Here is an 11,357-nt window from a genome sequence, read left to right on the forward strand (position 1 = left end):
GCTTGCCGGGCATGTCTGTAATCCCAGCACTTGGGATGCAGAGGCAGGTGGATTTCTGAGTTCGAGGCCAACCTGGTCTACAGAGTGAGTTCCAGGACAGCCAGAACTACTACACAGAGAAACCCTGTCTCGGAAAAAAAAAAAAAAAAAAAAAGTAGCTCACAGCCTAGCTCACCTAGCAGAAATAGATTGTTTCTGTTACCTCTGTTGTTTAAGAGCAAATTAGCTATAAATTTCAGATACATCCTTAATTGGTACCTGAGTCCCAAGAGTTATATGAGGAATTTAATTCAGTTTGGGGGCTCTTTTTGTGTTTTAGTTTTGTTCTTGTTGGTGTGATAAAATATCCTGACATAACAACTTTAAGAGAAAAAGGACTTACTCTGGGCTCACAGTTCCAGGTCATAGTCCATCATTGTGGAGAAATTCAGACGGGGAGTTAGAGCAGCTGGTTGCATCCACAATCAAGAGCAGAAAGAACTGTATACATGCATGCTTACTGGTACTCAGCACCTTCTCTGTATTTAACACAATCCAGAATCCTTTGTCTAGGGAATGGCGCTGCCCGTCACAGGCAGATCTGCCTATATCAGTGTAATCAAGACAACCACCAACAGTTTGGCTTCATCTAGAGATCTTGCATTGAGATTCTCTTCCCAGAGGATTCTCGATTGTATCAGATTGACAATGAAAACTATCAACAGAAGCCTTCCTAAAATCCTAGGATGTACTCAGGTGGTGGTATCCTTGTAGAACTTGAAGGTTTTTATTTTACTGTGCTGGCTCTCTAGAAACATTCACAATGTCATGCAAAGCAGCTAAAATTTCCCCTCCAGTACAAAGACCTTATCCTCTCTTATACTCTTTGTATCAATACTCTTTGTATCAACATCCACAATGTCCTGCAAAGCAGAGAAATTTTCTCCTCCAGTACAGGGACCTTATCTTCTTACACTCTTTGTATCCGTATAGCATTTAGTTCAATTGAATAAACATACTAATCACTTTAGTAGCAACTGTAAAATTACCGGTAATTTATAGCAAAGAGATATCAGTGTAAGGAGTGAATGATGTGTGATTTGAACCCATTACTAAAGTATGACTAGAAGAGACAAGAAAGAAAGAAGGAAGAGAGAGAGAGAGAGAGAGAGAGAGAGAGAGAGAGAGAGACAGATAGACAGACAGACAGACAGACAATACATGTGGGAAAACCATGACTGCAACTGAGAGCATGGCTGACCTGGTAACTGGAAGTAATTGAGGGACAGAAATGGTCCCCATGTAGCAAAGAAGGACTGGAGCCATCGGGCTGGGGTCTCAACTTCTCCTGGGTTTGGTATCATCTAATAGGTTATTTTTCTGCTGCCAGTGAAATGAGCCAATTTAAGCCAGATTAGATTATATTAAAGGCAGGTTTATTGGGAAGCTGCTCTCAGGTGAGTAAGTTCATTGGCCCTAAGGACCAAGGCCAGGGAGGTTGCTATGATGGAGCGGGGCTGAGAAAGAGAGATAGGACATTGTTGCATAGAGAGAAGAGAAGAAGAGAAAGAGAGAGCAAAGCGTCTGGAATATATAGGGAGGAGCCTCTGGTTGAAGGGCAGCCCAGCCCCTGAGTTGAATTCAGGGTTGGGTGCAGGGTATTCCAGGTATGAACTGAGGGGTGCTGGGAGAAACTGGAGGCCAGGTCTGCTTTGGTAGGTAAAATATGCACCTCAGTTCCCCCATCCTGGGGTCAGAAACTAAACACTACTGGTAATTTTAAAAGTGCAAATGATCTGGGGAATGATATTAATCATTCATAACTAGTAAGGGGATGTGGTGAGAGCACGAAGGGCAAGAAAGCTGGAGGCAAGGGACCATGTGGAGAAGAGTCATGTGTGATTTATGAAAAAAGTAAAACAGACCATGTCATTAGGGCATAACATCCCCCCCCCCCAGGGAAAACAATTTAAAACATAATGATCTTCTTCAGGGTTTCCTTGATAAAAATGAAATGGCTGTTATAACCTGTCTCATTCTGTGCTGTACAGAAAACTGCCTTGGAGCATAAGTCACGTGTCATGTGGACACTTTGTGAACTTCTCCCACTTACTTTCTGATTGGCTGTTACCATGGGTAGGGTTTTTTTGTTTTGTTTTGCTTTTTTTTTTTTTTTTTTTTTTTTTTTTTGAGGTATGCCTGGAACTTGCTACTTAGACCTAGGTGGCTTTGAACTCAGATCTGCCTGCCTCTGCCTGCCAAGTGCTGGGATTAAAGGCGTGGGCCACTATGTGCAGCACCAGGGTAGCTTTGAAGGCTGGTGGCATTTTCTCATGGGATACTCAGTATTCCATACATTAAAAAGGAGCTTCCACATGTGCTAAGACAGCCACTTTTATCTGCTTTAAAATATCAGACGGTCCAGTGGATTAAATGCCTTCTTCTGGCCTCTCCAGGAAACACACACACACACACACACACACACACACACACACACCATAAAAATACCCAAGGGTAATTCTTCAAGTCATGAGCAATGGCTCTACCTCCTTGTCTGGAATTTCTTGATAGGGATAAGGAAAATTCATGGTTAAACATGGTGGTACATACCTGTGGTACTTAGGAAGTGACAGTGGGAAGATCTGAAATTCAAAATCATCCTTGGCTATATGATGAGTTGAATGTGAGCCTGAACGACAAGAGACCCAACTTCTAAAAAAATGAAAGAGAGAGAGAGAGAGAGAGAGAGAGAGAGAGAGAGAGAGAGAGAGAAGCAAGCTGGGTAGTGATGGAACACACCTTTAATCCCAGCACCAGCACTTGGGAAGCAGAAGCAGGGAGATCTCTGTGAGTTCGAGACCAGCCTGGTCCGCAGAATGAGTTCTAGGGCAGCCAGGACTACACAGAGAAACCCTGTCTCAAAAAACCAAAAAAAACAAAAAAACAAAAAAAAAAAAAAAAAAAATATATATATATATATATATATAGTTAGAGAGAGAGAGAGAGAGACAGAAACCCTGTCTCAAAAAACCAAAAATAAAAAAATATATAAAATGTTAGAGAGAAAGAGAGAGAGAGAGAGAGAGAGAGAGAGAGAGAGAGAGAGAGAGGCAGAAACCCCAGGACTGTGGTGCAGTACCTTCACACTGGAAATAGAAGATGGATGGTTTGGTTTGGGTGGTTTGTGACGGAGTCTTGCTACTTAGCCCTGGTTGGCCTTGCTCCTGCCTCAGCCTCCTGAGTGCTGGGATTGCAGGCATCCCAACCATCCTCATCTCCTGAGAAGAGCTTCAGGGCAGAAGATGAGAAGATGGTCCAACAGTTAAGAGCACTAGCTGTTCTTCCAGAGGATAAAGGTTCAGTTCCAGCATTACATGGGGCCTCACAATCATCTGTACTTCTCACCCCACAGAGACTGACACCCTCTTCTGGCCTCTGCAGGCACCAAGTACACAGGTGGTTCACAAACACACATACAGGCAAAACATCCATCAACATAAAATAGTAAATCTTTGTTTAATCTGTTTAAAGAGCTAAAAATGTTTCTCTGAGGCAGGGTGTTCTCTAAAGGGAGAGGTGAAGGATGCTTTTTCCATTCTTAGCTGCCTTGGTGTATGCATGATTCTAGTCACCAAACTTCAGAGTTTGTTTCTGTGGGACTCTGTTGACCTAGCAAAGGGGAGTGGACAGGCAGGCAGAGGAAATGCTAACAGTGCTTACTATCCTAATGGTGCTGTCCACAACTACCAGACCAAGTTCTCATGCATGGCAACACAGTAATGCACTATTCCCTGGACACAGAAGGAAGTTGAAAGAGGCTATGGGAAAGGATGGTGTCCATTGGAGGACTGAGGCTTCCTAGTGGTCCTTGAATAGCACACAGCCTTTCCAAGGTGGTCTATCCCTTCCTGCAAGCACAAAGACTGCAGAGGTCTGTTGAAGACATGTCAGCATGACTCTCTGTACTCCTGGTCTGCAGCATGGTGCCATGATGCTGATTCAAGATTCATAGTCTTGTCTACATGTCCTGGCACAATCCCGTTGTCAGGGCCGTGAGAAGCTCCCTCAGCTTAACAAGGCTTTACAGGATTTGATTTACTACATGTAGCTTCTTGATTTCTGAGTCATTCTCTTCAGTTATCTTGGTGTTCTGAGGTCATAAAATCCCAGTTGACTTTTGTCAACCCTTCACTCATGGAGGATTGACATCAAAGTACCTATCAGCCCTCCATGGGCATCCTTGAGATTGTCCTACCTCCTTACAGCTCAGTTGTTGCACTGGCCAGAACCTGAAGTATAACGCTTGCATTTCTCAGTTTTTTTCCTTTTCTGGTGTTGCATTCTTTATGAGATAAGAGCACAAAGGGAAGAGGCTAAATGAACACGGACTGAGGAGGCACCCTCACAGAGCAAAACAGATTCGAAACTGAAGACTTGGCCTTACTGAGTCCCTGTCTGAAAGTTCTATTCCCTCCCTCTCTGCCTTCCCAAAAAATAAGTCATCAGTTGTGTCCCTATAAAGCAGCAACAAACAATTCTAAAATTAAGATGGCAATCCCATTTATGATACCATTTCAAAGAATTAAATACTTTTGAGTAATTTTGGCCAAGGAAAGTGAAAGACCTGTACATCCAAAACCACAAAATAGGGACTGGAGAGCATCGTCAGCAGTTAAGAGCAGTTGTTCCTGCAAAAGACCCAGGCTCAATTCTCAGCACCCATACGGTGAAATGACTCCAGGTCCAGGAAATCCAATGCAGTCTTTGACTCCCTGAGCTCACATACATGCACTCTATCTATCTAAGTGTTTTGCATGGTTCCTGCACAGGTTAGAAGAGGGAGTTACATACAGCTGTGAGCTGCCAGATAGGTGCTGGTAATCAAACACGGGTCCTCTGGAAGAGCAGCAAGTGCTCTTAACCACTGACCCATCTCTCCAGCCCTCTAGTTAGTGGTTTTGTTTTTTTGTTTTTTTGTTTTTTTGTTTTTTTGTTTTTTTTTTGTGAAGTAGCAAAAGCAATGGTGGAAAGAGAATATTATCAATAAATGATTACTATGGCAATTAGGTACCTATAGATCAAAGGAAAAGAAATTGTACATAACCATTAGAGCTCAAACAAACAATAATTCCATAAGAACCATGGGCTTAGATGCAAATTTAGAACCACACAACTTTTCAAGACTTATTTGTTTTTCTGTATATATGTGCGTGCCTGCCTGAGTTTATGTGCACTCCATGCACACAGGTGTCCACAGAGGCCAGAGGGTGTTGGATCTCCTGGAACTGGAGTTACAGGTGATTTTGAGCCACATTTTGTGGATGCTGGGAACCAAACCTGATCTTCTGCAAGAGAAGTTAGAACTTTCTTAAATACTGAGTTATTGTTCCAGTTCCCAATTCCAAAACTTTAAAAAATGAATATAAGAAAAACAAATATTAGGACTTTTTTTTTACTGACAGAGTTCTTCTCCTTCTCCTTCTCCTTCTCCTTCTCCTTCTCCTTCTCCTTCTCCTTCTCCTTCTCCTTTTCCTTTTCCTCTTCTTCCTCCTTCTCCTCCTTCTTCTCTTCTTCCTCCTCTTCTTCCTCCTCTTCTTCCTCCTCTTCTTCCTCCTCTTCTTCCTCCCCCTCTTCTTCCTCCTCCCCATTCTCCTCTTCTTCCTCTCATTCTCTTCCTCCTTCTTTAATTGAAAATAGATTGGGAGAGCAGGCAATGGTGGCAGAAGCCTTTAATCCAAACACTCTGGAGTCAGAAACAGGTAGATCTCTTTGAGTTCAAGGCTAGCCTGGTCTACAGAACTAGTTCCAGGAAGGCCTAGAAAAATCCTGTCTCAAAAATCCAAGAAGAAAAAGAAAACAATTTTTTTCCACACTATATATTTTTATTATGGCTTCCACTTCCCAATGTCCTCCCAGATCCTCCTCACTTCCTCTTCCCAAATCTACACGCTTTCTTGTCCTTCCCCTCTCTCATATTAGAAAACAGATATCTAAAACAAAGTAAGATAAAATGAAAACAAACAAACTGAATAGGACAAAACAAATAAGGGAATAGGAAAAAAAGACCACAAGAAACTTGTATTAGCACAGAGACATAACACGTTAGCACACACAGAAATCCCAGAAAGACACAAAATTGGAAACCATAATATATAGCAAAAGACCTGTAGGGGGGCGGGAATCCCAGATAAAGCATTCATTATGAGACAAAAAACAAAACAAAACAAAAACAAAAAACCTCCAAAATTACCATAGAGTTCATTTGTGCTGGCTATGTCCTGCAGGGCCTGAGGTTACCATAGAGTTCATTTGTGTTGGCTATGTCCTGCAGGGCCTGAGGTCGCCCTTAAGTGTGACTTGTATACCCATTAAGACTCCATTGGAGAAAACTAGTTTTTCCTTTTTGAGTTGTTATCAATTGGAGATAGCTTCTGGGTTAGGGATGACAGCCTTGTCTATCTCTCCACTCAGCACTGGAACCCCATCAGGCTTAGCCCAGGCATGGTGACACACAATTCTAATCACAGCACTTGGGAAGCAGTGGATCTCTTGCGTTTGAGGCTAGCCTGATCTACAGAGAGCAAATTCAAGGATAGTCAGGGTTGCACAGAGAAACACTGTCTTGTAAACAAGCAAACAAAACTCAACAACAACAGCAAAACAAAACAAATAAACCAAAAATCCAAATGAACAAATTACAAACTGAAAGGAAACATTTACCATTCCATGTTCAACAAAGCCTTGTGCTTGAGAGTGTAAATAAAGAGCTTGCAAAATAACAGCAAAAAATCCAACAGTTAGAGGCAAGTGGATTTCTGTGAGCTCAAGGCCAGTCTACACAGAGTTTCAGGACAGCCAGGGTTACACAGTGAAACCCTGTCTCAAAAAAAAAATAAATAAATACAACTCAAAATCACAATAATTCTAAAATAGACTGGGGGTATACACATGTAATCCAAGCCTCAAGAATTCACCAGGAAGATTACTCAAGGTTATCCTTGGCCACATATCAAGTTTGAGGCTAGTTTAGGATATATGGGACCTTATCACAAAATAAAACAAAACCAAACCACAACAGAACCCAACAATTCAATTTCAAACTCAATGAACCAAAGAGATGCACAGGTAACTAATCAAGAAAGTAAGTAACAGTGGGTCTGAAGGTGAAGGTGAGGCAAGCGTCGAGGTCCATGTTACCTGGAGACTGAGGACACTCACTTCCCACAAATTCAAGTACAGCTTGACCAACATAGGAAGATCCTAATGGGGTAGGGGAAGGAATGGAGAGGGAATGGGTAGGAAAGAGAAGAGAGAAGAGAGACAGACAGACAGACAGAGAGAGAGAGAAAGAGAGAGAGAGAGAGAGAAAACATTTAAACGGTAGATAAAAATTCAGCATCAGCAGCAATCAGAAATGCAAATTAAGCCACAATAAGACATCACCACACACTGAACAAAATGTGTAGAGTATCTTCTTTGCATGAGGCCCTGGGTTTCCCAGACATAGAAACACACACACACACACACACACACGTGCACACATGAACACACACACATGTACACATATACACAAACATACGTGCACAGGTACACAGGCTCTTCCACACACGAGTCCCTAGTGTTTACCACCAAATGCTTGAAACCTGCAGAGAAACTGGGTCACTCACACTGTTGGTGAATACAACATGATACCCTTTGGAAAACAGTTTGTTCCTGAAATCAAACAACACATAACGAAAACAAACAAAAAATGCCACATATATATATTCCTGGGCATGTATCCAAAAAATATGAAGATTTATTTTCATGCAGGAACTTGTATACAAATGTTTACTGCAATTTTATTTGTAATAGCTCCAAACTGGAAACCAGCCAAATACCCTGTATCAGATGAGGGATGAATGAACTGAGATTTGTCTGCCCTTATGACACAGTACTCAGAATTTCAAAGGACAATGTTAGTGGTATAGGTAACTGCTCAGGTGGATGGTAAAGGAATTATATAGGGTGAAAAAAAAAAAAAAAAAGCAAGTCTCGCAGGGATGCCTACCAGCTAGTTCCATTTCTGCATCATTTGTGGAATAGCGTAATTATAGAGATGGAGAACAGATTAGTGGTTGCCAGGGGTTAGTGATGGTAGGGAGAGATGGGTGTGACCATAAAGGGTAACACCTGTGTGTCTGTATGATGACACAGTTGGGGTGGGTCTGGTTTTTTTTTTTTTTCCTTCTTCTAGTATTGAAGAGCATACCCAGGGTACCTGCATAGGCAAGCGGTACACCACTGAACTATACCACCAACACCATGAATATATATATATATATATATATATTGCCTTTTAATAAAAAGAAAATATGTTTGGGGAATGGGGAGATGGTTAGGAACACCAGTATCAGATGGCTCATGCTGCCTGTAACTCTAACTCCATGGGGATCCAATAGGTTCTTCTGGCTTCTGAGGGCACCCACAGACACATGGCAGACACAGGTGTTTTTTAAAAGATTATATATTTTTTAAAACACAAAATAAGCTGGGCATGGTGGCATACATCTTTAGTGCCCGCACTGGAGGCAGGAGGATCTTTATGAGTTCCAGGCCTACAGAGTTCCTGAGGCAGGAGGATCTTTATGAGTTCCAGGCTTACAGAGTTCCTGGTCTACAGAGCAAGTTCCAGGACAGCTAGAGTGACACAGGCAAACCTCGTCTTGATAAACAAAAACAAAAAAAAAACCTAAACAAACAAAAACAAAAAAAACCCTGAACAAACAGTTTTTATTTATAAGCAAGAGGAACCAAGTTGAGCTTCCATGAGCAAAGGCAACAGGCCGGCACCTCGGGGAGCCCAAGGTAGAAAAGTAGATTAAAGATAAGCCACTGCCAGCCTCCTTGCTCTGGACCGCCGTCTCTGCCTCCCCTTCCAGCTTCACTCAGCCTCATTCTCTTTCTCCCCTCCTGGGAAACACACACTTTCTGCTATTTAGTCCGTGAACTGTCAGAGGGCCAGCCTTCAACTTCCCTTTAGGACTAAAATCTCATTCTCAAAGCCAAAGTCCCAGGAGAATAAATTGACTCTGGGCCTATTTGTACAAGGTAGCTGAGATGGGCTAAACTTTGTCCTCCCTAAAAAGACACCCTACCTCCTCCAACTCAGAATGTGATCCTTTTTGGAGAGGGCCATTGCAGATGTAATGAGCTTCACTCAGCCTCATTCTCTTTCTCCCCTCCTGGGAAACACACGCTTTCTGCTATTTAGTCCGTGAACTGTCAGAGGGCCAGCCTTCAACTTCCCTTTAGGACTAAAATCTCATTCTCAAAGCCAAAGTCCCAGGAGAATAAATTGACTCTGGGCCTATTTGTACAAGGTAGCTGAGATGGGCTAAACTTTGTCCTCCCTAAAAAGACACCCTACCTCCTCCAACTCAGAATGTGATCCTTTTTGGAGAGGGCCATTGCAGATGTAATGAGGACTACCGTAAGGTGGGACCTTAGTTCTAGGGCTGGTGTCCTTGTAAGGGAGAGGGAAACCGAACACAGGCAGAGGCAAAAGAGAAGAGATGGTCACGGAAGGATGGGGACTGTTTTCGATGGTGCTACCTTGAGCCAAGGAGTGCCCAGGGCTACCAGAACCTGGAAGAGGCTAGACGGTTCTTAACCTTAGAAGCTTTGGGTGATCATGACCCAGGCAAACCTCACTTTCAGACTTTCAGAAAGCAATAGTGCCTAAGCTTAAAGCACTGTGAGTTTGGCAGATTTAGAAAACCAGTGTAGTGTCCAGCATGATCCACTCCTTTATGCCTAGGGGACCCAATTTTAGAGTACAAATGTGGCCCTTCAAGACTCACCCCTGTGGAAGGATGAACCTTGTGGGGCAGATGCCCTGAAGTGCTTGCTACCCATCCAGTTCCCTAGAGCTGGGACAAATAGAGTCTTTGCTTCTTTCTTCTCTTTTCTGGTTTCCCTTTAAAATATTCAGCTCTTTCATCCTTCTGGGATGCACTGTGGTGTGTGGTATAAGATAAAAGTCGGTTATTTTCCATATTGTAATCTGTTTCTCTGATTTCTATTCGTGCCCTCTGACTGCTGTGTTGCTTTTCACTTATGAAATTGAGCACTGATGTTTGAAAACTATTTTTGGATTTTCTGGGCTCTGTTCCTCTGATTGGTTCAGGCTCCTGTCATGGAGTGAGAAGACTCTGTGGGTCTGGAGGATTATTGTGGGGATGAGGGATGTGGGGTTGATCCTAAGATTTCATGCCTGCTGGCCACAGAGCTACACCAACTGCAAGCTTAATCACCAACCTGAGCTCAGAGTTCCCCCCTTGTTTTATGTCTTCCTCTAAATGCTTTGTCTATAGCAATCTAAAATATCCACTTCCTATAAATATACTTTGGAGAGAATGGGGATGTTTATGAAATGTCTCTGAGGTTTTATTTTTTGTTTGTTTGTTTGTTTGTTTGTTTTTGTTGTTGTTTTTTTAAACACACTAGACCTCTTCTGGTGGATGTAGCTGGGCTGTATACCTCCTGCACACACACATGCCCTTTGTGAAGGTTTCATTATGTTGCTCAAACTTGAACTCGTGGCTTCAAGTGCTCTTATATCAGCTTCTCAACTAGCTGAGACTACAGGCTCACCATTGAGCCCACCTTGGTCCTCTTTCTGAAACTGATCCTGGTCCTTGTTAACATGTCTGGCCTTACAGCAAGTTAAAGCATAATGAAGCTTACATCCGAACTGGCAGAGGTAAGTATGCACACACAGTCATTACTCAGTCAATGCCAGGTGAGAATTCCTACCTCATTCTTGCAGGTGGTCCACTCTAATCATGTTCTGGCTTCCTCAGCGTAGGTCACGAATAAGGCTGGAAAGGGAAAGGGGCTTTGCCCTCCTCCAAAATGTCCATAAAGCCCTACATGGTGAAAGGGCCTTTGAGATGTGGTTAAATTAAGGATTTTTAAAACTTCATTACATTGTTATTTTATTTTGTGTAACACAGACACAGAGGCACTCTCTGGCCTATGTGTGGCAGTCAGGGACTATCTTACAAAAGCACATTCTTCCCCCTACCATTTGATTCTAGGGATCTAACTCAGGCTGGGGAGCAAGTGCCTTTATTCCCTGAGCCAGTCTAACTGGCCCCAAGTTAAGGATTTTCTTTCTTTTCTTAAGTATAGAATAGTTTGTTCCAGGCATGGAGAGAGGGAGTTAAGAGGGTAGTAGAGGCAGAGAAAGGCAGAGAGAGAGAGAGGGAGAGGGCGAGAGTAGAGAAGTAGAGGCCGACCATGAGCACATGGAGAGATGGGGAAGGGAGGGGGGAAGGGTCAGGGGACAGAGCAGGAGCAAGAAGGCAAGAGATCAAGAGAGCCCAAGTAAAGGA

This window comes from Arvicanthis niloticus, chromosome 15 (genome assembly GCF_011762505.2).
Source record: "Arvicanthis niloticus isolate mArvNil1 chromosome 15, mArvNil1.pat.X, whole genome shotgun sequence".
NCBI classification, from domain to species: Eukaryota; Metazoa; Chordata; class Mammalia; order Rodentia; family Muridae; genus Arvicanthis; species Arvicanthis niloticus.